We start from the raw sequence: 26,760 nt of genomic DNA on the forward strand, positions 1-26,760 counted from the left end.
TCTAAGGATGGGTGGGGTGGAGGGGGCAGTCAGGATGCTTTAATCTGCAGGGATCTGAGGTGGTCAAGATATTCCCTAGGGGTGAAATAAATGAAGATCCAATTAGGGTATTAATTTATTTTTGTAAATAGAAGAAAACCCTGAGAATTGGTTAACTAAATGACTTCCACCTCTGGAAATTTAAGGCCCCATACCCAGTTCGCAGATCTAAATTTACAGACCCGGAGTATACCGATCCGATTGAAAGGAAGGCCAGTTCCCCTTGAGTAAGATCCTACAACTCCATCACAAATATATGCAGTAAATATCCCTCCCGTCCTTTCTTAAGGGAACCTGTGGCCATTTGCCGGGTAACCATGCACTGGGAAGGTCTAGTGCATATTAGGGCATTTCTTCTCAGGTAAAGGACGAGGTGCTGCACCTCCAACATCTCAGCACTTAAAAGAGCATTTTTTGGGCCTCTCTAGAATTTGGAGGGAACAGATACCAAACACGGGAATACTGCCACTTGGCCCTGGGGGATTTGGCGCACAGTCTCTGGGCATAAAGACTGCACAGGTCGGTGGGCATCTCCATTTACAAGGAGCTCTGGAGACACCCTGCAGCATTCAAGCCCATAAGGCTGGGACAGGCAGGTGTGGGCCCTCCCGCGTGCTGGGCCAAGGAGGCTGCTGTGCCAGGCTCAGGGCAGCACCCACGCGGGCTGGCTGGGGTGCCCCGACCGCTGCGCACACAGGATCCTGCGACGGCCCACAGGTTGCTGGGTGCAGAAAGGCTGGGCTGAGGCCCCACTGTGGGCAGCCCTTGGAGTTGTCTCAGATGCTTTCCCTGGAGGGAATGTTCTGGAAAGTGGAGGCAGAGTGGGGAGCAGCCACCTTTGTAATCACCCTGTGTCTGCTACACTCTTACGGGGTTTGAATGAATGAGAACTTTTATCCCTGCTAAATTTCTGATTAATAATTGGCATCTTCAGCATCCAAACTCATGACCACAGCAATGTCCGTCAGGCACTTCACTAGCTTGTGAAATATTCCACTAGGATGCGCATCCTGCAAACTGCCAGACTCAAGGGCTTCTGGGGCAGCCCCAGGAGGAAGGTGCCCTTTGTTCTGAAAAGCGGTGGTCAGATGCATGTGAGACCAGGAGCCTGGGCACCCAGCCCTTTCCGTTTTAGATTAGAGAACCCCTCCCCTTGCTTGGATTTCTGTGACAGCAGTGAGCTTGAGTCCCAGTTGGTCATAAATCCTAAATTTTAAAGAAGTTAAACATCCCAGGAAACACCCACGGTGGTCAGTATGAGAACACGGCCTAGAATGTCACTGCTGGGAATGCTGTGTTGTGTGCAGAATAGGTCAAAGCACACGGAATAAGGCCTGCTGCTAGGAAAGAGAGAAAAGAGGGTTTTGTTTGTTTTGTGCTAATGCTGTTAGTTAATTTTGTTTAAGACACTGACAGTAGAATCAAAGCCCCTTTGCAATTATCCGCCAAGTAAGCAGTGAGGTCTTCAGGCTTCTCAGCTTCTACATTACTGGAGTAAAATCTACATACAATGACATGAAAATTTCTCAGCTGTGCCGTTTGATGAGTTTTTATTTTCATTCTGATTGATTTTTTGTGGTTTGCATACATGGAAGTTCAGTGTCAGGATGTACAGTCCCAGGGGTCTGAACTACCGTGCAGAGTCTCCTGCCCACCGCTCCAGTACTTTACGAGCAGCTCCTCAGCCTCAGTCCCCTGTGCGTCCCCTTTGGAGCCAGCCCCTCCCACTCCATTGGCCCCCGGCAACCACTGATCTGTTCTCCACCCCTGTGCTGTGGTCGCTGGAGCCACTGTGCAGTTCCTCCTCACTTTACCTCAACTTTCTTTTCTCCTGCTTGATGCAGCGGTCCCAGGACCAGGAAGTATCCATGAGCTGAAAGCAGGTATGATTCCTAAGCAATGTTAATGGACAAAAACCCAAAATCTGTTAAATAATTTTAAAAGGTTTACTTTGAGCCAAATATGTGTGATGGTGGCCCAGAGTACATGGCCTCAAGAGGTGCTGAAAGCATGTGCCCAAGGCTGCCAGGTTACAGATGGGTTTCATACATTCATGGAGACAGGAATTACATGTGAATTTCACACGTGTAAAGCAATACATGGGAGGTGTACATTGGTTTGGACTAATGGGACATCTGGAAGTGGGGACTTACAGGTTATATACAGGTGAGTCTAAAGATTCTTTGATTTGTAATTGGTTGAAAAAATGAAGTTTTGTCTAAAGGCCTGGAATATTTTAAGGTAAGGAAGTCTGATAATCAGAGACAAACTGCTAGTGGGACATCTGTTAAGTATATTGATGGCATCAGGTGTGGTTTAACCAGGTCTTGCAAGGCCTTAGGTCCTTTTAATGATTTAGTATCTTATTGTTACAATGAGTAACTCCATAAGGGAGTGGGAACAATGAGGCCTGCCTGACCTCCTTTCTCCTCATGGCTGGCAACTCAGATTTTAAGAGTTTTCTTGGTCCCCATGACCAAGATGGATCCATTCAGTCAGCAAGGGGGCTTAAAATTTTTAGTTCACAGCAACAAACCATAACTATATCTTTACGTCTTTACAGCAGAATTCCCAAGAACTGATAAGGGTGGATTATGCCTTCATCACGTCTGGCAAAATTAGGGTGATATAATGATTTAGTAATATAGTGATCCTAATGTCTCAAAATGGAGTCACTCATGTCAAGTAGCATCGAGCCCACAGTGAAGATGTTCACCCCCCAAAAAGCCCCTTCCCCTAAGGTGCATTCTCTCATCAAGTTTTCAGTATTGCTTTATTTGCAGTGATTAAAAGATAGGAGACACTTTGGAAACAAACAGCATAAGAAACACACATAGACATGTAATGTTCTAGACAGATGAATATAAATCTGGCCTAATAACCATTTTTCCAAGTAACAGTGATTTTTTGTTTTAGGTACTGAAGTAGTGACTATTTAATAGCCACTAATTCCCTTTTCCCTTTAAAAGATTTTTACAGAGCTCCAACCACAAACAGCACTTCTAAAACTAATGTTATTTTCTGCCCATATTCTCTATACAAAAAAAATATATCATTTTGGCCAGGGGTGTGTGTAATAGGGGAACTCTGGGAAGGTGACTTTTACAGTATGGGTCTTTAAGATCTTAGCTCCTAGAGGACCTCTCCCACTACTTGCATGCTGATCTAAGCGGTGGAGTGTTGCAGTGGGAGTTGTAAACAACGCTTCTCCCCTCTGTAGGAAGGAGCAGGAAAAAAGACGAGATCCTGTCTGCTTTGCTACCCTAGAGGTTGAAGTATGAGCAAAGGGAACAAATCAACATGACTTAATTTCTTAAGCCATATTGAAGGCTTTTCTTCTCCGACCGTAATTTATGACACAGGCCAGCTTGTTCCATAGCCTATTTGGGAATCAGAGAAGAACTGCACTATTTGTCACTAATAAAACAAAATTCAAAAACAACCATGAACACAGTTTCTCTAAATATCCTGTAAAAAGAAATGAAGATTTCACATACTTTAAATTACTACTCAGCCACACAGTTTACTTATGCTTGTAAGCCAGATATTTGTGATCGGTAAACTGGTAAATAAGAAGGTGAGCTTGCACAAGTTTTCCTTGGCACACTTTGAGCTTTCTGAAAACCTGAAATAGCAGAAGACTGTTCGTTTGGATAATCTCTTTGTTCAGAGCTAAGTGTCCACAGTCCAAATGAAGAATGAAATTGAAAGAAAAGGGGGAAATGCTCATATTTGGGCACTAAGTTGAATGCCTCGTCTTAACTATGGCTTTGGAGATGAGGCCACAGGTTTCTCAGTGGAAGAAAAGTTTCTTGAATTAGGCCAATGCTAATCTGTATGCCACTTTAGTGGAGTAGGTAAGGAGAGTAGCAGCTCAGTAACTTTGGCACTATGAAAAGAATATGGCTCTAGAACTTCCAATTCCATTGCTAGATTCCCCTTTTAATCCCCTGGAGGAGTGAATGTAAGTCGGCACACAGCAGAAAATATCCACTCAATGGACTTCTTGGACAAGCCTGCCTGCTATTCAGAAAATTCCCTAGGCCTCAGGCTCCCAGCCAGTGCAACAGTTGCCTGTATCTTATACCGAAGGTATAGGGGAAGCAGAGAAGAGCGGCTGACATTTGTCAGGGAGGATGACATCGAGATAGAGATAGGAGTTCCCCAGGAGGCTGTGAAGCTCACCACTGGGCGGCAAGGAGCTAACATAAAACAGCTACGGAAACAGACAGGTGCTCGGATTGATGTGGACACAGAGGATGCCGGCGATGAGTGAGTACTGCTTATCAGTGGTTTTCCTGTTCAGGTGTGCAAGGCCAAGGCAGCAATTCATCAGATCCTGACAGAGAACACCCCAGTGTCTGAGCAGCTCTCGGTTCCCCAGAGATCTGTGGGCAGAATCATAGGGAGAGGCAGTGAGCCGATTCGTTCTACTTGTAAGGCCTCTGGAGCCAAGATTACCTGTGACAAAGAATCAGAGGGGACATTACTACTATCAAGACTTATAAAAAATCTCAGAAGAAAATCTCAGAACACAGAAGGAAGTGGCAGTAGCCAAAAATTTGATACTGGAAAAAGTTTCAGAAGATGAAGAACTTTGGAAGAGAATTGCACATTCTGTAGAAACCAGAGTCCGAGGCAAACAGCCAATCAGTGTGAGAAGAGACGAAGTGGCAGAGCCAGATGGAGCTGGAGGGCCAGCTTTATGGAAAACACCAGTTCTAGCATGGAGCAGGCCACACTCCTGGCACTTACTCCCCAGAAGGAGGTGGTGACATGGCTATTTTAGGGCCAAAAGAAGGCTCCTGGGAGAAACCTAATGATGACAGCATTCAAAACTCTGGAGCCTAGGCCCTTCCAGAGATGCCCATGTTTGAAATCCCTGGTCCTGACTTCAGTTTGCTTGCTGATGAGTACCTAGAAGTCTGTGTCTCTGCTCCTGAACACCCTAACCACTTCTGGATCCAGATCATCGATTCCCACAGCCGGCAATTGGATAAGCTTGTCAATGAAATGACCCAGCGCTATGAAAATAGTCTGCTTGAAGACTTGACTGTGCATATAGGAGACATCATAGCAGCATGTTTATTTACAAATGGTTCCTGATATCGAGCCCAGGTTCTTGGCATCTTGGAAAATGGGAACTTTGACCTTTATTTTGTTGACTTTCGAGATAATGGAGATTGCCCACTGTAGGACCTCAGAGCTCTCAGGAGTGACTTCCTAAGCCTTCCATTTCAAGCAGTAAGTAGAGTGTAGTCTGGCCCAGATCACCCCCTCAGGTGAACAGTGGGAAGAGGAAGCTTTGGATAAATTTGAAAGACTCACTCACTGTACTGACTGGAAGCCCCTTGTGGCCAAGATCTCTAGCTATGTCCAGACTGGGATCTCAACATGGCCAAAGATCTACTTACATGATACTAGCAATGGGAAGAAACTTGATATTGGGCTAGAATTAGTTCATAAAGGATACACACTTCAGTTTCCTGAAGATGTGGAAGAAAACAGAGCTGTCCCAGACATGTTGAAGGATGTGGCCACAAAAACAGATGCCTCTCTCGGCACCATGCTCACTGAGACCAAAAAGAGCCCTGCAGAGATAGCACATGCCCTGTCTTGCCTCAGCTTATCAGAAGCCGCCTCTATGTCTGGTGGTGATAGCCTTGAAGACGACTGCTTGCTCTGAAGTTTGGGCTTCAGCCGGCTCAGCCATCTGCTTTGCTGTGATTTGGTGCCTGGAGAGAGGAGTCTGTGATAAAGAGAGATCCACGAAGTCCTTTATTATATACACAGTCTGGCTTGCTGTGGACCAAATTCGTTTTTTGCTTCCATTGGACTACCAAAAAGTGTGGGGCAGCGAGAAACAGACACATTCCCCCTACTCCACCTCTGATTTCTCCCGCACCCTACAGTGTTTGAATACTGCTGTTCCAAGTCTTCAGCACCTGGCTCAGTCCCCTCTGCCAGTCATGATGCACAGCGCTGCTAGGCTGTGTCCTTTGTGAGGCTGGGGAAAAGCCAGTTTTGTCATTGGAAGTGATGATTCTGTAAACTTCTGACTCGCCTTCTCAGGTGACTATGGTTAAAAGAAGTTTTTGAGTAGTAAGCTCAAAGACTGGGGGCTCAGACTGCAGTTGAGTCAGGAGGCAAAAGCAACAATCAGCATAATTACATTACAAAGCCTTGAAGTAAAAAGAGAATACTACCTCCTAGCCTCAATTGCTGGTGTTATTGGAGACAGGATTTTGAAACTGCTCCAGCTATTTCTCTGTAAACTTTAGTTAAAATACAAATAAAGGGGAGAGGAAGCTCAGGAAATACTCTAAATTGCTAACATAATATCCATATGTATACATACACCAGTACCCATAGAGAACATATATAGTTCTGTTTAAATCATTTTGGAGGATTCTTTGCTGAATAAAGTTCTCAAGAAAATTAAAATAAAAAAGAAAAGCCAGGCGTGGTGGCTCATGCTTGTAATCCTAGCACTCGGGGAGACCGAGGCGGGGGGATCATTCGAGCTCAGGAGTTCAAGACCAGCCTGAGCAAGAGTGAGACACTGCCTCCCCCCGCCCCTGGTCTCTACTAAAAATAGAAAGAAATTAGCTGGACAACTAAAAATATATAGAAAAAATTAGCCAGGCATGGTGGCGCGTGCCTGTAGCCCCAGCTACTCGGGAGGCTGAGGCAGGAGGATTGCCTGAGCCCAGGAGATTGAGGTTGCTGTGAGCGAGGCTGACGCCACGGCACTCTAGCCTGGGCAACAGAGTGAGACTCTGTCTCTGTCTCAAAAAAAAAAAAAAAAAGTGGGTGAGGAGTTGTGGAACTAGTTCACCGTGCTCCCCTGGGCGAAGCCAGCAGATCCCCCGCCATCCCCAAGGCCGGCCCACGGGAGCGGAGCAGGCAGTGTGGACGCGGGCCTGGGCGTGGAGAGGAGCTCTGGCGTGTGGACGCGGGCCTAGGCGTGGAGAGGAGCTCTGGCGTGTGGGCGCGGAGAGGAGCTCTGGCGTGTGGGCGCGGAGAGGAGCTCTGGCGTGTGGGCGCGGGCCTGGGCGTGGAGAGGAGCTCTGGCGTGTGGGCGCGGAGAGGAGCTCTGGCGTGTGGGCGCGGGCCTGGGGCGCAGAGAGGAGCTCTGGCGTGTGGGCGCGGGCCTGGGGCGCAGAGAGGAGCTCTGGCGTGTGGACGCGGGCCTGGGTGTGGAGAGGAGCTCTGGCGTGTGGGCGCGGGCCTGGGTGTGGAGAGGAGCTCTGGCGTGTGGGCGCGGGCCTGGGGCGCAGAGAGGAGCTCTGGCGTGTGGGCGCGGGCCTGGGTGTGGAGAGGAGCTCTGGCGTGTGGGCACGGAGAGGAGCTCTGGCGTGTGGGCGCGGGCCTGGGTGTGGAGAGGAGCTCTGGCGTGTGGGCGCGGGCCTGGGTGTGGAGAGGAGCTCTGGCGTGTGGGCGCGGAGAGGAGCTCTGGCGTGTGGGCGCGGGCCTGGGCGTGGAGAGGAGCTCTGGCGTGTGGGCGCGGAGAGGAGCTCTGGCGTGTGGGCCGGAGAGGAGCTCTGGCGTGTGGGCGCGGAGAGGAGCTCTGGCGTGTGGGCCGGAGAGGAGCTCTGGCGTGTGGGCCGGAGAGGAGCTCTGGCGTGTGGACGTGGAGAGGAGCTCTGGCGTGTGGGCCGGATAGGAGCTCTGGCGTGTGGGCGCGGAGAGGAGCTCTGGCGTGTGGGCGCGGGCCTGGGTGTGGAGAGGAGCTCTGGCGTGTGGGCGCGGGCCTGGGTGTGGAGAGGAGCTCTGGCGTGTGGGCCGGAGAGGAGCTCTGGCGTGTGGGCGCGGAGAGGAGCTCTGGCGTGTGGGCCGGAGAGGAGCTCTGGCGTGTGGACGTGGAGAGGAGCTCTGGCGTGTGGGCCGGATAGGAGCTCTGGCGTGTGGGCGCGGGCCTGGGCGTGGAGAGGAGCTCTGGCGTGTGGGCGCGGGCCTGGGCGTGGAGAGGAGCTCTGGCGTGTGGGCGCGGGCCTGGGCGTGGAGAGGAGCTCTGGCGTGTGGGCCCGGGCTTGGGCGTGGAGAGGAGCTCTGGCGTGTGGGCGCGGGCCTGGGTGTGGAGAGGAGCTCTGGCGTGTGGGCGTGGAGAGGAGCTCTGGCGTGTGGGCGCGGGCCTGGGTGTGGAGAGGAGCTCTGGCGTGTGGGCGCGGAGAGGAGCTCTGGCGTGTGGGCGCGGGCCTGGGTGTGGAGAGGAGCTCTGGCGTGTGGGCCGGAGAGGAGCTCTGGCGTGTGGACGTGGAGAGGAGCTCTGGCGTGTGGGCCGGATAGGAGCTCTGGCGTGTGGGCGCAGGCCTGGGCGCGGATAGGAGCTCTGGCGTGTGGGCGCCGGCCTGGGACGTGGAGAGCAGCTCTGGCGTGTGGGCGCGGGCCTGGGCGTGGAGAGGAGCTCTGGCGTGTGGGCCCGGGCTTGGGCGTGGAGAGGAGCTCTGGCGTGTGGGCGTGGAGAGCAGCTCTGGCGTGTGGGCCCGGGCCTGGGGCGTGGAGAGCAGCTCTGGCGTGTGGGCGCGGGCCTGGGCGTGGAGAGGAGACACGAAACAGCTCGCTCTCCAGCACAGAGACGCCTGCGGACTGCAGCCAGGGGCAGGATCTGCCCTCTGCAGGGACTGCCAGAGTCCCTCCTGGTCTCTGCTCTGCTGAGCCTCATAGGTAATCCCAAGCAGACAGGGCCCTGAGGATCGAAGGCATGCATCCAGCAGGAGACACGATCTCACTTTGTCCCCCAAGCTGGAGTGCAGTGGCTATTCACAGGTGCCATCACAGTGAACCTCAGCCTCGAACTCCTGGGCTCAAGGGATCCTTCTGCCTCAGCCTCCCAAGTAGCTGGGACTTCAGGTGCCACCACCCCACACAGCTCACACAGCAAGTGGCTATGCTGTGAACAGCCTCTGGAGAGGGCCACAAGGACCCGAGCGTGGCCTCCAGCCAACAGTCTGCAAGGAGGTGGCCTCAGGAAATTAATTCTGCCAACTTGAGTGAGCTTGGCAGCAGACTCCACTCACACCTCCAGATGAGAATTCAGCCTGCCCAGCACCTTGACTGCAGCCCTGCAAGACCCTGAGCAGAAGCCCCAGCCAAACTGTGCCTAGACTCCTAGCCCGTAGAAACCATGAAATGATGAATGTGCATTGTTTTAAGCTACTAATAAAGGGGAGGGGGGGGTTAAACCAATTTTTTTTTAATGCAAAAGATTTTTTATTCAAAAGTCTCATTACAAAGATACCCAGACGTAAATGTCAGCAGAGTTTAGGAAGGAGCCCCCACCTGGCTTCTGCAAGAGTGTGCGTAGCCCCTCACTCGGCCCTGCCAGGCAGTCGGCCCGTAGGTCGGATGTTTGTGGCTCATGGCAAGAGGCAGGGGGTGGGACTCTGCCCAGGAGTTCTGCCCGAAGGATGGGAGACTGGGCTTGTCTAACACTGTCCACTTGGAGCCCCTCCCAATTTCAACCAACATGCTCAGGTCAGGTCTTCCCCATGTCAGACCCCTGTCCTGGAAACTTTCTTCCACCTGGCTGGGCTGGAAGGCAGTGGAGGGAGTTGACTAGAAGGATGGGCACCTGGAAGTGGCCAGAGAAACAGCTGTTCTTAACCATCCTGGCTGGGATGACCCTGGGATGATGAGGTTCCCAAGGAGGCCACAGTGGCTCCGGGACCCTGAAGTCCCCCGGGAGAACTGGGGCTGGAAGCAGTGAGGCCGAGGTGGGCACTCAGAGGGAGCCCTGGTTTGGTTCCTGAGAAGCCAGGGGTGAGGAGGGCAGCCCCAAGGCTCAGGCGTGCTCCGTGGGCCCGGGGGCACTGGTGTGGGAGTGGGCAGGGGCTGCAGCCTGCTGGGGCCAGCACTGGGCTCTGGGACTCCAGCAGAGGGACAGAGAGGCCATAAGCGGAGTCTGTGTCAAGATCCAGCCTCCAGTAAGCTTCACACAGAGGCAGGTCATTAGCTTCGCAAAGGCTCGAGCTCTGCCACCACCAGAAAGCCCAGGGAGAGACAGGAGCAGGCAGAGAGGAAAGCCAGGGCAGGGAGCAAGACAGAAGCAGAGTCACGAAACCGTGGACCACACCTGAGACCTGCCCTCCCCTCCTCCACTCGGCCTGGCTGAGGGAGGGGGCCACAGGGGCCACCCTCGCCTCCCTGAAGAAGGAAGCCAGCCTGGCCCAGCCACCACAGGCAGTGTGACCTCGGCAGGCCCTTCCTGCCCTGCTTCCACATGGGCCTGGCCACCCGCCCTCCCCAGCTGCAGACCAGCCAGACTTCACTGGCCTCCAGGGTCACCGCACTGTGCAAAGAGCTTCCTGAGAGCAGAGACTGGTCTTATTTCTAGGTCAATTCTTGCCTCAGGCTCAGCCCAAACAGGGACGGCCGGTGAGGAACACAGACCCTGGCACCTCCCTGCACCGCCCTGGCATCCCCACACCAGCCAGTCGGCCCCAACAGGTGTCCCCACCTCCAACATGGCCGCTCTGGCAGGGGTGCAGGTGACAGCTCAGGAAAGCAAAGCACACTCCTGTCAGCAGGCTGTGGCACCCTTCCCACGGTGTCTGAGATGGCAGCCCTGGCTCCCTCCCTCGAGTCCAGTCTCAGACCCAGTCGGGTGGCACCCCGAGGAGAGCGGAGGCAGAGCCAGAAAGAGCTCGAGTGAGCACAGAGTGGTGGGTGGGCGCAGGGCGGCTGGAGCGGGCGGCACAGAGGGCAGGAGGCAGCCTGCATTCAGGGCCGAGCTGGGAGCTGAGTGAAGGGGCGGGGCTGGCCTCCTTCTGAGGCACCCAGGGGTGGCCTGAGTGGACAGGATGCCTGCAGGAGGGTGCACAGCTGGCCCAGAACCCCTCTGGGTGAAGCAGGAGGCTAACTGGGGGAGGACAGGGGAAAGCCTGAGGCACAGGTGCCCTGGGTCCCTGCCCAGCTCTGCTGCACGGCGGTGGACAGGTCTCCTCCCAGCGTGTCACCCCACAGCTGCTGGTCCGGGGGCAAAGTCAAGCTGGGTTGTGAGCCACATCCCTGGAAGGGTCTCGAACACCCCAGGACCCCTCTCTGCCACCGTGGTTAGTAGGAAATGCTACCTGTCCACCGATGACCAAAGATGGCCCCACAACCCTCTGGAAAACTCTAGAGCTTCTCCAGGAAGGCAGTGACATTGTCCAGGCCAGGGAAACCAAGTCCCAAATCATGCTGGCTCTGGACACCTGGGGCTCCCCAGCATGGCCGTGGGCAGAGGGGAGCGTTTCCAACCCACCTCCAGGGAGGAGAGGGGGCCTGATCGGGGCAGGGGGCAGGGTGGGCATGGACTGTGTGTGTGTGTGTTTTTAAAATAAATATGAATTTATTTAATTACTTTGGAAACAACCCCCCCAAATAATGCCTGAACCCAAAGGTACATAAAAATGACCAAAAATATTTAAAATAATAGATTTGAAGATCACTTGTAGTTTCTTCTTCATAACATGAATGCTTTCAGCTGGATGGTAAATTACAAACCATAGCAAATCATGTTAAGGCAGATGACCAACCTGTGGTCACACTTGTAACTACTGCTTGGAAAATGATCTCGCTGGAGCTGGGAGCCCTTCCCAGTTGTTTGGTCAGTTGGCTCAGGAAGGGGCAGTCCTGGAGCTGGCAGGCGGGAGAGCCATGCCCAGCCATCTGGTCACTGCGCGTTCTGCTGGCCTGCTGTGACTGGAGCTGACACGGGGCCCCGGCCCTTGTTGACATCACTGTTGCACACCCACTGCCCGCCAACCAACTCTCCACAGGTCACCTTCTTGTTTCCACTGGAGACGGCCAGAATGTTGGCTGTGATGGACCAGCTCACAGGCCACATGATGTCATTGAACTTGTGCAGCAATTTGGGGACCACATATTGCCTGAGGCATCATCACAGGCCCAAATAAACACACGACCATCTGGGAACAGCTGATGATGGTGCTGGCGGGCAGGCCAATGGAGGGGCCCAGGCCACGCCTCAGACCCAGTCCCTGTGCACTTCCAGCTTCTACTCCTCCTTCCACTGGCCATCCTCCTCCTCCCCCACAGCTTGATAAGGTTGTCACAGCTACCTCATGCCAACTTCTTAATGTAATTGGGTTTCTGTCCTGACGGCTGGACTATGAGGCTTCCAGGTACAACAGCAGGGGCCCCACTGACAGCATTGTAGCAAATAGCACGAGTGTGGTTGATCTTCACTTCCCACTGGTCTTCCCCAGTGTAGGCCAGCGGGGAGATGGCCCCACCCGAACTCCCACAGGCCAGGAGCAGGCCATGGTCGTAGGGGCCCAGCACACAGAGTTTACTGAGAACTTGTGTCCTGATTGCTCACGGGTCTTCTCCCGGGTGCTGTTTTCTTCTTTACAGATAATGACTTTCCGGTCATAGGAGCAGGATGCCAGGATATTGCCGTACATGGGGTGGGCCCAGGCCACTTGCCACATGGGACCTTCATGACCCCTGAGGTCGGCAATAAGGATCTGGCCTCCGTTGCGCAGGTCAGAGATTTGGACGGACCTGTCTGATGAGCAGGTTGCGAGGCAGGTGCCTTGGTAGTCCATCTGTTCATCGTGAATCATGTCCTCATGGGAGGTGTCCACAGTGTTAATTACACCATGACTGTGGCAGTGGTCGCTCCAGGCCTCGGACGTGGCAGCTCCCGGCGGTGCCTCCAAACAGCTCACTTTCGGGCGCCCCCCCCTTTTTTCACCTCATCCACACACTCATCATATGCAGCTTTAATCAACCAAAAGAAAAAGTTCCAAATGTCTAAGTGAAAAAATCCGAACTGTTGACACAGGGTTAACTAATGTATAGCTGTATAAGTTCAAAAAAGCTATCCTATATGTATATACAAAAGTTGTTTATACACAGGTGTGTACATAAGGGTCTATACATTTATTCCTCAGAACCCTTAGGTGCCACCTCTTAGTGAGGACACCAACACTTCATTCACATATCTTGCAAAAAAGAAAGACTGTTTCTAGGATTGACGACACTATGCATCCTGTAATCAGACAATATAGGCTCCACCCGATGGGTTAAGATCCTTCCATCATGATGCAGACCATACCAGGTGCATGAGCTCCCTGAACAGAGTGCTTCACACAGAGTTCTCCAAAGTAAAAGCCAGTAAACCAACATGAGATGGGGAAGCAGCCATAGGTGCAGGCTTAGGTGAGCCTGCATGCCCTGCTCACTGCCGGTATTCCAATTCATCCACACTGGTGACTTTGGCAGGCATGGATGGCCAGGGCTGTTGTAGCACATTTAAGCCGAACCATTTGGCGGGGCCGGGGGGGGGGGGGGGCTGCTCCTCTGGCTGAGGCGATGCTCCAGCTGGGAGTGCGTGTGAGGCAGGCCTGAGCAGTGGGGCACGTTCTAAGGCATCGTTTGAACACTGACAGCTGCTGCCTGGGAACCAGAGCCTGGAGGATGCAGAACTGAGTGCTGCAGCTGCTGTTGCATCATCGCCAGATGCAGCAGTGTCCTAGGTCGGGGGTCTAAGAGAGGGCGACTAGCAGCAGGTAAAGGGTAAAAGGGCTGACCCAGGATTGGGCTGGATATTCCTTGTAAACGAGTCAGATCCATCCCAGGAGGAAGCACACCAGCTTGGAGCAAACTTGGAAGATGGTGTGGATGTACTCCTTGTGCCAGCATCCTTTGTACCAACCCTGGGTGAAGCTGGTGAGCAGGCTGAAGAATAGGGACATGGGGGACGAGAGGAACTTGGTGGACAGGGCGGAGAAAAGGTGTTCCTGGAACTGGGAATGCCATGGTGGGTGTTTCTCTCCCAGTTGCTTTAGGTCGATAATCTTGTTCTTTGGTGTAACAGTTGGTCTGGGACATTGGGGTGGAACATGAAGACCACTGTAACATTGACAGTTTGGCATTTGTAGTGGGAGAAGAGTCTCGATCGACACTGGGTACAGAGCTGGATGACAGGAGTTTTTCTTTACAGGCCTTTTGAGTATCCTCTTTACTATCACCAAGAGCTGTTTTTCCAGATACTGGCTCTTCCTTGCTTTTCTCTTTGCTCTCATACATCTTACGAATCACTGAAGTAGGGTTAAAGGAAGGAGACAGCATGCTTGTGATGGAGGCAGCAGGGGCTGGGGAAGAGGAATTCTCTCGGTGCACGGGTGGTGGTGACTTGGTCACTCGTTGTTGCCTGTTTCTGAATCCATCTCTGGTTCTGTCCACCGTGGTTTGCCAAAACCAGGCTGGTAGAAGTTTACAGCAAGGTCATGTGGCAAGGCTACCCCCTCCAAAGCTGCCTGTTGTAACTCTAGCTGGCTCATTTGGGATGTGACAGGGCTCATGGGTTTTCACATGCCTTGGAATGGATCTCCGAGTAACTGTGGTCCTGGTATAAAACCAATTGGTGATGGTATTCTTGGGTGAAGATAGTCTGCTGAGGCTGCTCGAGTTTGAAACACCTGTGACAAGGGAGGAGAGGGTGCTCTTTGGTCCAGTAAAGATGTTGTAGGCTCTAAGCTCCCCATAAAGCCACTCAGAACATTAGAAGAAGTGAGTCTCTGAATTGGTTGGCCCAGAAGTTCCTGTAGGATGTTCTTAGGGACATGCTACCCTAGAATCTCAGCAGGGGACATCATATGGCTTTCAAGATTTCAAGTGACTTTGGGCTTAGAAGGCAAAGTCCCATTTGCCTTCCTGGTGCTCACTAGCTTGTTAAATGCAGTCATGTCTCCATCTTTCTTGAGTTGTCAATTGCTGGTTACAGCACTCAGAGTCTCCTCTAGGTGTTCTACCATAAAGGGAGTTGAATTTTTCACTTGCTGATCCACCTTCAAACCTTTGAGCCCTGCTTCTACCTCTTCCACTGACGGTGCAACTCCTGAATGTGAGCTCTCTTTAAGTTTTTCTTTATTTGCAGAAAGGCTGGAAAGAAAAGGTTTTAAATCCACTTTGCCTTTCTGTAGCATTTCTAAAATATCCACTTTATTTTCAGCATGGTCTTCCAATGGTATAGGAGCAGAAATAATTCCGAGAGTTTTGTCCAGGAGAGAGGATGGCTTGCTCCAGACCTGCGAGTTTCTCCAGTTCTTCATGCGGTGTTGACCCAAGACTGCTGGATTGGCTTCCTGATCAACTTGGGTTAGAGAACCACCTACTGAACCAACTGGCAGACACTGACCCTTCTCCCAAAACATCTTCTATCCTTGAAGCCAAGCCTGGCACCTTATCAAGGTTAAAGAACTCATTAAAGTCTGCTCAGGCAAGACAGCATCCCTCGGTACTTCCTGATCAGCAGCAGGCTCCTGTGCAAGGATGACCTCCACCTCAGCCTCTTCGGCCACTCCTCCATTGCACCATTCCTTCCTTCACAGAGGCTGTCTGTCACCTTGTTCTTTTTCTCCCTTTGTGATCTAGTATCTTCTCATCAAAGCCAGTCAGTTTGATGGGTTCAGATTGACGTGTGGGTCCAGCTGAGAACCACTCTGCTGCTTCTTTTGTGTAAGAATCATTTCTTCTACACTCACCAAAGACACTTTTTTTTTTTTTTTGGAGCACAACAAGAGCTGGTATTTATTGTATTGTATTTAACACCTCAATACCTATGGGAAGGGAAGTATAATTAATACATTTTACAGATAAAGAAACTGAAGCTTGGAGAGTTAGTAACTTTTCCAAGTTCTGTGAGATAAGTCAGTTTTATGTTCCTTTTAAACATACATATACTTAGATTATCTAACGATTTTAATGTTAAATTATTGTATATAATCTACTCACTGCTTTAGGGTAATGTCTGAAAATATTAGTGCCTTAGTGCTTTTTACTGCGAATCTGCAGATCTTTATTTAGACTTGATTTTTCATTATTTTTTTCACATTATGGCATCTGTAAAGTACAAGTTCTATTTTCCAAAGCTGTGTTTTATGAACAAATGTTTTTTTTCATTCATTACATTTATAGAGTTTCTCTCAAATCCAAATTCTCTGAACTTAAAGTTTGAGCAGTTGATGTAGGGTTTCATTTCAGTATAAATTTTCCTGTGAACAATATCTGTGACAGAAGTAAAGATGTTGTACCACTCTTTATAGCTGTAATATTTTTTCTCTGTATAAACTCCCTGGTACACTCTAAGACTTTTATTTTCTGAAAGGTATTTTGACAGTTATTACACTTACATCACTGTTACCCAGAATGACTCTCTGATGGCAGGTAATATGCGAGCAGGCTTTCTTACTTTTCTTACCTTGGTAGGATTTTTCTCAGGTATGAATTCCCTAATGTACAGTAAGAGAAGTGGACCAGGTAAAGGCTTTGTTGCATTTTTAACATTTGTATGTTTTCTCTCTGGTATGAATTTTCTTATTTTATAAATATTTGAGCACTAGTTAATGGTGTTGCCACATTGTTCACTTTCATAAGGTTTCTCTTCAGTATCTAATATATTATGTTTAGAGACATGAGCATAACTTAAAGCATTCCCCACATTTTGCACATTTGCAGGGCTTCTCTACTGTATGAACTATCTTATGATAAGAAAGGCTTGAGCGATATTTAAAGACTTTACTACATTATTCACATTTGTAGGTTTTCTCTTATATGAACTCTCTTATGGGTACTAAGGTTTGAGCACTGGGCAAAGGCTTTGCCACATTCTTCACATTTGTAGGGTTTCTCTCCAGTATGAATTCTCTTATGTCTAGTGAGGAGTGAATATCATGTAAAGTCTGCCACATTCTTCAGAATTGTAGGGTTTCTCTCTGATATGAATTCTCCTATGATTACTAAAGTGTGAGCACTGGGTAAAGGCTTTGCTACATTCTTCAGATTTGTGGGGTTTTTCTCTGGTATGAATTCTCTTATGTTTAGTGAGGTGTGAGTACTGTTAAAGGCTTTGCCACATTCCTCACATTTGTAGGGTTTCTCTCCAGTATGAATTCTCTTATGTATATTAAGGTATGAGCACTGATTAAAGGCTTTGCCACATTCTTCACATTTATAGGATTTATCTCTGGTATGAATTCTCTTATGGATGCCAAGATCTGAGCACCAATTAAAATCTTTGCCACATTCTTCACATTTGTAAGATTTCTCTCCAGTATGAATTCTCCTGTGATTACTAAGGTGTGAGCACTGGGTAAAGGCTTTGCCACAGTCGTCACATTTGTAGGGTTTCTCTTCAGTATGAATTCTCTTATGTGTAGAAAGGTTTCCTTAAAAGCTTTTCCATAATTTTCACATTTATATCATTTCTCACCATCAAAAATTTATCTTACAATTAAAACTGCTTGAGCAAGATTTAAAGATTTTGTCACATTCTTTAAAATTATGAATTCTCTTATGTTCAGTAACGTGTGAGCATTGGGAGGAGGGTCACACTGAGTGAACATCTGCTTAATTACTGACCAACAAGAGGTCATTGCTCCTTGCCATTGAGCAGTTCAAAGGTCACTGATTACTGTGTCTATATCTGGCCATGTTCCCTCTATACTGGTGTTTATTGGGTCATCTGTGATCTACTGTTGCTCTACATAATCCATCAGGTTTCCTAACTGGCCAGATTGGGGAATTGTATGGAAAAAATGTAGATTCAATTATTTCCTCCTTTCAAGTAATTCATTTTTCCTCTTACCTCAGTGCAACCTCCCTCATACTGAGGTAGCCTTGCCACATGGCACATGACTCTCCTCTTCGCATGTGGCATCTGTTTTCTTTCATCTTAACTGAGAGAACACAGAAGTTTAACAGAAAAGTGAAAGGAAACTCCAAATTCTGGGAAGGAGAAGGAAAATAGGCAGTTCAGGTGGGTGGGACTGGCTGAAAACTAGGAGTGAATCCTCAGTACAGGAGGGGCAAGGTAGTCTTTCTGTGATCCACTTTCTCACTGAGGAATCGTACAATCCAGGCCACAGGAGAGCATTTTGACCTTCCCAAGCCCTGAATCTAACTTAGGGAGCAGCCTAGAGACTGTGAGAAGGAACTACTCCAGGAAGTATCCCACACACTCCATCAAACCTAAGCAGCTACTGTAAGACACCATTCTCAATTCCAGCACTTAACAAACTGCGCATGGTCCTGGGAACTAGAGGGGCCAGTATTTGGCATTAGGAAGACTTGGGTTACAACTTGCAGAACTGGGGCTTGAGTTGGGCAGAGGCTCCCACAACTAGAATTGAGAAGCAAGTGGAGTGGGCTCCAGCTGCAGGTGCTAGAACCAGGCTCCCTCAACCCTGAGCAGGATGAGAGTTGCTGTGGAGGCTTCATATTGATCCAGGCAGCAGCTCCTATGCCCAGGGATGAATTACAAGCTGAGCATAAACTACTAGGACTGAATGAATAGTTGGGCTGGCTACTACAGCCAGGATGGGGAAGGGAGCCTTGCCAGGACTGGGGCATGAGGTGGACACAAGTCCCCCACCCACTGGCCAAAGAGGTGGTCACTGGGACCAGCCCTATTCCCCATGTTATAGGACCTCAGTGCAGCAGCAGTCACTCCTCACTCAAACATTTTGCCAGAGGCCTGAGGACTGTTCTGCCACCCAGTTACAGCTGATACATGCACTTGCCATTGCGGGGCCCAAGTGCAAGCTTGCCTGGTCTGGCTCTGCTTAGCTTCATGCCCTTCTTCCATAAGACAATGTGTGGGGTTCAGGCTCCCAGGTATTCCTGAGTGTGGTGGCTCATACCTACAATCTTAGCATTTTGGGAAGCCAAGGAAGGAAGATCACATGAGGCCAGGAGTTCAAGACCAGCCTAAGCAACACAGAGAGACCCCCATCTCCATAAAAACTAAAAAAAAAAAAAAGTTAGTCGGGTGTAATCATACATGCCTGTAGTCCCAGCTACTTGGGAGGATGAGGCAGGAGGCTCTAGGAGGATCACTAGAGCCCTCCTGGGCTCTAGGAGGATCACTAGAGCCCAGGAGTTTGAGGGCACCATTGCATACTTACTCAAACAGAATGAGACCCTGTCTCCAAAAAATAAATTTTGAAACAAATCAAAATGTAAATACAATATACCAAAACCTTTGAGATACAGCACAAGCAGTGCTGAGAGGGAAGTTTATAGCATTAAATGCCTACATCAAAAAAGTAGAAAGATTACAAATTGACAATCTAATGATATACCTCAAGGAACAATAAAAGTGAGAATAAACCAAACCCAAAACTAGCAGAAGGAAAAAAATAACAAAGATCAGAGCAGAGCTAAATGAAATAAAGACTAAAACATTAAAAAAAAATACAAAGGATTAATGAATGAAAAGTTGGTTCTTTGGAAAGATAAACAAAATTGATAAACCACTAGTTAGACTAACCAAGAAAAGAAGGGAGAAGACTCAAATAAATAAAAAAGAAATAGAAAAAGAGATATTACAACTGCTAGTACAGAAATACAAAAAAGCATCAGACTATTATGAATGACTATATGTTGACAAACTGGAAAACCTAGAGGAAATGGATAAATTTCTGGAAATATATAACCTACCAAGACTGAATAAGAAAGAAACAGAAAATCTGAATGGACCAATAACAAGTAGTGAGATTGAATCATTAATAAAAAGTCTCCCAACAAAGAAAAGCTCAGGACTGGATGGATTCACAGCTGAATTCTACCAAACATATAAGGAAGAACTAACACCAATCATATTGAAACCATTCCAAAAAAATCAAAGAGGAGGGAATTCTCTCTAACTCATTCTATGAGGCCAACATCACACTGATACCAAACCCAGACAAGGACACAACAAAAAAAGTACAGACCAATATCCCTGGTGAACATAGACACAAAAATCCTCAACAAAATAATAGCAAATAGCATACAAAAGCACATCAAAAATACAATATGCCATGATCAACTGGGTTTTATACAAGGAATGCAAGGATGGCTTAATGTACACAAATCAATAAATGTGATACTTTACATAAGCAGATTTAAGGATAAAAACCATATGATCACCTCAATAAATGCAGACAAAGCATTTGATAAAATCCAGAACCTTTTCATGATTAAAAAACCCCCAACAATCTAGGTATAGAAGGAATATATCTCAAAATAATAAAAGCCATTTACGACAAACCCACAGCCAACATTATAGTGAACAGGGAAAAACAGAAAGCATTTCCTCTAAGAAGTGGAACAAGATAAGAATGCCCACTTTCACCCCTCCTATTCAACATAATATGAGAAATCTTAACTAGAGAAATCTGGCAAGAGAAAGAAATAAAAAGCACCCAAATTGGAAAAAAGAAAGTCAAATTATACCTGTTTGCTGATAATGATCTCATATCTAGAAAAACATAAAGATTCCACCAAAAACCTCTTAGATTTGATAAATGAATTTAGCAAAGTTGTAGGATACAAAAATCAATAGTATTTCTTTTTTTTTTTTAAGAGGTGGGGTCTCTTAAAAAAAGGCTATTGTTCAGGTGGGAGTACAGTGACACTATCATAGCTCACTACAACCTTGAGTTTCTGGGCTCAAGCACTGCTCCCACTTCAAGCTCTCAACTAGCTAGAATTATAGGTGTGTACCACCGCACCTGGCTAATATATGTGTGTGTGTGTGTGTGTGTGTGTGTGTGTGTGTATATATATATATATTTTTTTTTTTTTTTTTTCGGTAGAGACAGGGGCTTACTATGTAGCCCAGGCTGGTCTTGAATTCCTGGCCTCAAGTGATCCTCCTGCCTCAGCCTCCCAAAGTCCTGAGAGTACAGGTATGAGCCACTGTGTCTGGCCCCCAAATTAGTACCATTTCTATACACCAATAATGATCTAGCTGAGAACAAAATGAAGACATCAAGCCCCTTTACAATAGCTGGAAAAAATACTTAGGAATAAATTTAACCAAGGAGGTGAAAGATCTCCACAAGGAAAACTATAAAATATTGATGGAAGAAATTGTAGATGACACAAACAAATGGAAAATCATCCCACACTCATGGATCAGAAGAATAACATTAAAATGACCACACTGCCCAAAGCAATCTACAGATTCAATGTAATCCCTATCAAAATGCCAAAGTCATTTTTTACAGAATTAGAAAAAAGAATCATAAAATTCATATGAAACCAAAAAAGGACCCAAATAGCCAACGCAATTCTAAGCAAAAACAAACAAACAAACAAAACAAAAAAAGCTGAAGGCATCACTTTACCTGACTTCAAATTATACCTCAAGGATGTAGTAATCAAAACAGCATTGTACTGGTATAAAAATAGACACATAGATCAATGTAACAGAATAGAACCCAGAAATAAATCCACATACCTACAGCCAATTGATCTTTGACAAACCCAACAGGAAAATATATTGGAGAAAGGACACCCTCTTCAATAAATGATGCTGGGGAAATCGGATTGCCATATGCAGAAGAATGAAAGTGGACAACTATCTCTTACCATATACAAAAATCAAATGAAGATGGATTAAAGACCTAAATATAAGACCCAAAACTATAAAAATACTAGAGGAAAACCTATCTGGACATTGATCTAGGCAAAGAATTTATGCAAATTAGTAAAACTCTAAGGAAAATAGTATCGTTATTTCTCAAAGAACTAAAAATAGAACTACCATTGGATCCAGCAATCCCACTACTGGGTATCTACCCAAAGGAAAGAAAATCAACATATCAAGAAGATACATATGCTTGTATGTTTAAAACAGCACTAATCACAATAGCAAAGATATGGAATCAATCTAAGTGTCTATCAATGGATGATTGGATAAAGAAAGTATGGTATATATACACAATGGAATACTGTACAGCCATAAGAAATGAAATCATGTCATTTGCAGCAACACAGATGGAACTGGAGGTGATTATCTTAAGTGAAACAAGCCAGACACAGAAAGATGAATATCATGTTTTCACTCATATTGGATACTAACAAAGTTGTACACATGGACATAGGCAGTGGAATGATAGACAGTGTAAGGCTAGGAAGGTTGAAGAGGTGAGAAGTGGCAAGTGATGAGAAATTACTTAATGGGTGGATATAATGCACATTATTTGGGTGATGGATACCCTAAAAGCCCTGACATGATCACAATGTAACAAAATTGCACTTGTGCCTCGTAACTTTATATAAATTTTTAAAAGTCTATAATCTGCCCCCACATTTCATTAACAATTTAGCAGGGACAGAATTAAGAGTTGAAAATACGTTCTGCCCTCAGAAATTTGAAGACATCATAACATTTTCTGGTAGCATTCAGTGTTGTTAAGTCAGAAGTCATTCTGATATTTATTCATTTTCAGATAACTTATTTTTCCTTTCTTGGAGCTTTTAGGTTCTTTTTATTTGTTTTGGTGTTCTGAAATTTCATATGATGGTACAGACTAATTATTTTCTTGTAGATTTTGCTTTGTTACTTAATCCTGCTTCAAAGGCCTCCTCTATTCTTTCTTTTTTCCTATAACTTTAAAGGTTAATTTTTTGTTTGGATCCTATGGACACAAGAAATTTTTGTGTATGGTATAGGGAGAAATATGACTTTATTCCATTTGGATAGCTAATCCTTCCAATATGGTTTACTGAAGCATTACCTCCCCCCTCTGACTTGAAATGTCATCTATGGTGTATCCAAATTTCCAGGTATACACAGCTTCATTTCTTGATCCTCTATGCTGTCTGTTCATTACCAACCCACCTTGTTCTAATGACTGACATTCAGCCTTGTCTTGATAACTCACAGGGCAGTTTCTAACAAACTATCAAGGTTATTCTTGTACCTTTATAGCTCTACATACATTTTAGGATCATTTTTTCACATTCCATTTAAAAGACTAGCAATTTTATTTGCATTGCTTTCAACTTATAACCTCTTTAAAATAGTAATTCTTCCACCCATGAACACAGAACATCTCTTTATTCTTTATTTCTTTAGAAAAGGAAGTTTTGCCATAAGTTTAAGAAAAACACTTATATTCTTTTAGTTATATAATTACATAGTTTCTGCTGTTAGTGTCAATGGGGTACTTTTTTTTCCTCCATAGTTTCTAGGTGTTGGTACATTGTTTTTAATATGTGGAAAACCTATTCACCAATTATGCTGATTTTGCTTACTAATTCTAATGATTTCCTTAGGTTTTTAAGAGTACTGTTTGGAAATTATGGTAAATATCCCTCCTCCTTTCTCATCTTTTTGTAACTCAATTGTGTTATTTTAAAAAACAGTACTACATGTATTAGCACCTCCAGGGCAATAATTTCATGGTGATCATTTTCCTTCCCTTCTTTCTAGCTTGAGTTAATGGAAGAATGTGAGTAAGGCTCACAGATCTGTAGGATCCTGTGTATCTCCTGCAGGCCTGCTCAGCCCTCACATCCCCCAGTTGCAGCAATGCCCGCTGAATGCCATAGAGCAGCCTTCGGGACTTGGATTTGACTTGAAAGCATAGCATACTTTCCAAGTCTTTCTTCCCAGGGCCAGAGCACCATGCTTCAGAAGCCCATGTTGTCCTGGTAATATCCCATCTGCCAGACTCAGCACACATCTTCATCAAAATTTCCAAGAGGTCACAGAGCTTGCTGTGTTCCTATTAAGACCTCCCTTACCAAGCAGCCACACACTCTCAAGCAGGGACCCCTCAAGCTGCACATGTTCTTTACATGTTCTTGGGTAGAGCCACCACAGATATGACACCATCCTTGATGTGATAGTTAACCCCCGAATTTCTCCAAGGAGGGTGGGACTGGACCTGGTTATTACTTTTCCCTAAGAACTCATGAGAACTGGATGGGCCCCTGTCTCTCAGGTGAACCTGGAAACTCAATACTCCCCTAGTGTGACCCCCCAATCTCTTGCCAATACCTCAACCCCTTCATCATCTTCAGAAAAAACCTCTGCATTCTCAACTTATCCGAATTTCCCCTCCTTTTTTGTGTGTATTTATGTCAACTAATTTCTCTTTTGTCTCCTTCCCCTCCCCTACTACTACCTACAGGACATCTTCGTGCCAGTTATCCTGACCACTTAGGCTGTGAGTTTCAGAACATCATGCAAAACTGATGGAATCAGGAAAGGATGGACCCCAATCCTGACAGTTTCAAGCAAATGAAGACATTGGGGCAACAACTACATGCAGTTTTGGCTACACAGGATATAGTTGCTAAGTTAGGTAAAAAACTGTTGCTAAAGGGCAAATATAAGAAATAGGACACAAAGACTGTAGCATACAGCTTTTTATCCTTATTTTCTATTTTTGAGAAAGTCTCTCTTCCTATTTTTGAAGAATTTTCCACCGTGTGAGTCAGGGTTGGAGCACTCCCTACTGCAGATGAAGGGGCCAGACTCTTCCTCTCTTCCACCCTGGCCTTGGTGATGTGAGCATGTGACCCTACAGCAAATCACACGCACACACACAGGAAATGCACACACCACACACATACACACGTGGCACTCTCAATCTCGCTGCCTCCCTCAGGAGCAGCTGGGAAGTGTTTCGGATGGTGGCCGCGGTGCCTGTTGGGCGACACTGATGGCAGCACAGCAGCAGCAAACAGCAGAGCCACAGGGAGATGGTGGTGATGACCCAGCAGCACCAGGACCATCCACGCCAGACCTGTTGGAGCAGACCGTGCTGGGCTCCCGCTGCCCGGCTGCCTTGGGCCCAGCGAGCTTTTCCAGCCTTCCCACTGACTGCCTGCACTAATCCATGTCCTTCTAGTAAATTCCTTTTCAGTCAGTGTCAGCTCCTGTTGCCTGCAATTAGGAACTCTGAATGATACACCCAGCAACCTGCCAGGGGTCCACGGTGACCAACACCAGGGGGCGCCACGGTTACAAAATAAAAATGGCAGCCCTAGAGTTATGCACACAGTGCCATACAACTCATCTATGCGACAGCAAGAACTACGTGTGTGTGTCTAAAGCACATAACACAGAATAGGAAGGACATTTATATTCTTTATTCCATGCATAGACTCACAAAGAGAGGTCAAAGGAAGGGGTGATGACTCAGCTCGGGTCCTTGAAATGAAAAGTTAAATGAGGTGTGGATGTGGACTCCTTAAAGCGGAGACCTGTGACCTGGGCAGCGGGCATCATACTCACCACCCACAGGGCCGTGATGGGACTCTGTGGCCCTGGAAGGCTGCCAGCTGCAGGCCGTGCATGGTGAACAGCACCAGCTTTGACTCTGAGCCCAGCAGGATCGCCTGAGAGCCATGGCCCTTCACGAGGTGAGGAGCCATCATGGTGTCTGGCAAGAGGAAACCGGCGATCTGTTGTACTGTTTGAATAAAAACACACAGATTGGCTTCTCTGCAATAGACTTATGCCTCTCATAAAGTGATGTGGTTCATTGAAAAGACTAACAGCTTTGCAGTCAGACCTGCATTCAGTCCTGACCCAAGCATTTACTCCCCTGAATCTCCAGTTCCTCAGCTCTAAAGCACCGATGATGTTGCCACGCTTACAGGGCGTTGCAAAGATGCCATGCAACACGCTCCTGCGGTGTCTGGCACGTAGCACCACTCGGAATGGGGCTCCCTCCCTTCTACCCTTTCCCATCCATAGCAGGGCGATATAAGAAATGGCCACATGAGACCTATGATATTTATGACATCTGCCAAAAACTATTATTGAAGATATTGTCCTTTATATTATATAGCACTCCTTTTTCACCAGGAAAAAAATTACCTCTTGCGAAGAATTCATGTATTTTCTCACATCAGACAAGGGGTTATATTACACATCCTGTTTTCCCTTTCTTCCTAGGCTACCAGGAAGCTCAGAGTAAATTTATAGTCTAATGATGATATGAAAACAAATAAACATAATACAAAAGAAAAAAATGCTAAGGCCCATCGGGAAGGCCTATCAGAGTGACATGGGGTTTGGGAAATGGAGGAGGAGACATAGCGGAGAAGACTGTGGGTCTTACTTTCCTACTGGACTAGGAGCTCCTTGGGGATGAGATAGCTATGGCTTTTATTCATCTTTGTATGTGGCTAGTACTGAGAACAGGGCCCCTGACATAGAGAGGCAGGAATGAATGGAAGCAGGAAGACCAGCAGGGGAGCAGAGCCAGGAGGGGATCAGTATTGAATGTCTGATCCCAGGGGCACACCGAGGGCCCAACACCTAGCAGGTGTTCACTCACTCAACCAATATGTAAAATGACAAACAGCAACACCTTTGTTGGGACACTATACCATTATATGTCACTGAGAGAAAAGAAAAAGTGTCCCCAAGGAAACATAAGAAACCTACACTGGAATCACCATACTGCAATGGTGGTGACACGCAGACCTGCCGATGGCAGCAGGGGGACCCTTACCCAGAATGTTCACTCTATCCCTGGACTTCTTGGCCTCTAACCCATAGGTAGTGGCAACCAGCCGCATGCCACTGTCATTTTTGTGCATCACAATCAGCCTGGCTGCCTCTCCGGGTGCCCAGCAGCTTCTGGAAGTCAGCCAGATGGGGAGGGTAGTGGAGACAGGAGGCTTGTCTTCCGATGGGTGCAGCAAGGACTGAGTGTAGAACACTTGGGGAAATACCCGTGCACGGTCACATTGCAGGGGAGGAAGGGGCTTCTCAGACCCGGGAGCCCTTCGAAACTCTGCCTATCTCTGTCCCCCTCGGGGCCTGGCCAGGGAAGCTGGCTCTGCACCTACCCACCCCCACCCCCGTTCCATGGGGCCTTACAGGGTGGCCCATGCCACTTTTGGATCCTCTTTTCCAGACTACACACAAACCTGGGGCTTTTCGAGGCTAATCCCAGCCCACATCTGACCCCT

General features: G+C 47.5%; 4 pseudogenes; 1 reads left to right on the forward strand and 3 right to left on the reverse strand.

Annotated features, from left to right (window-relative positions):
• The first annotated feature begins 1,040 nt into the window (after window positions 1-1,040).
• On the forward strand, window positions 1,041-5,725 carry LOC105881318 (tudor and KH domain-containing protein pseudogene; annotated as a pseudogene).
• A 5,690-nt stretch (window positions 5,726-11,415) lies between these two features.
• On the reverse strand, window positions 11,416-12,619 carry LOC105881332 (protein SEC13 homolog pseudogene; annotated as a pseudogene).
• A 297-nt stretch (window positions 12,620-12,916) lies between these two features.
• On the reverse strand, window positions 12,917-19,120 carry LOC105881331 (eukaryotic translation initiation factor 4E transporter pseudogene; annotated as a pseudogene).
• LOC109731152 (eukaryotic translation initiation factor 4E transporter pseudogene) lies at window positions 14,664-15,582 on the reverse strand (annotated as a pseudogene).
• Window positions 19,121-26,760: the final 7,640 nt, after the last annotated feature.

The sequence above is a fragment of the Microcebus murinus genome, chromosome 12 (assembly GCF_040939455.1).
Source record: "Microcebus murinus isolate Inina chromosome 12, M.murinus_Inina_mat1.0, whole genome shotgun sequence".
NCBI classification, from domain to species: domain Eukaryota; kingdom Metazoa; phylum Chordata; class Mammalia; order Primates; family Cheirogaleidae; genus Microcebus; species Microcebus murinus.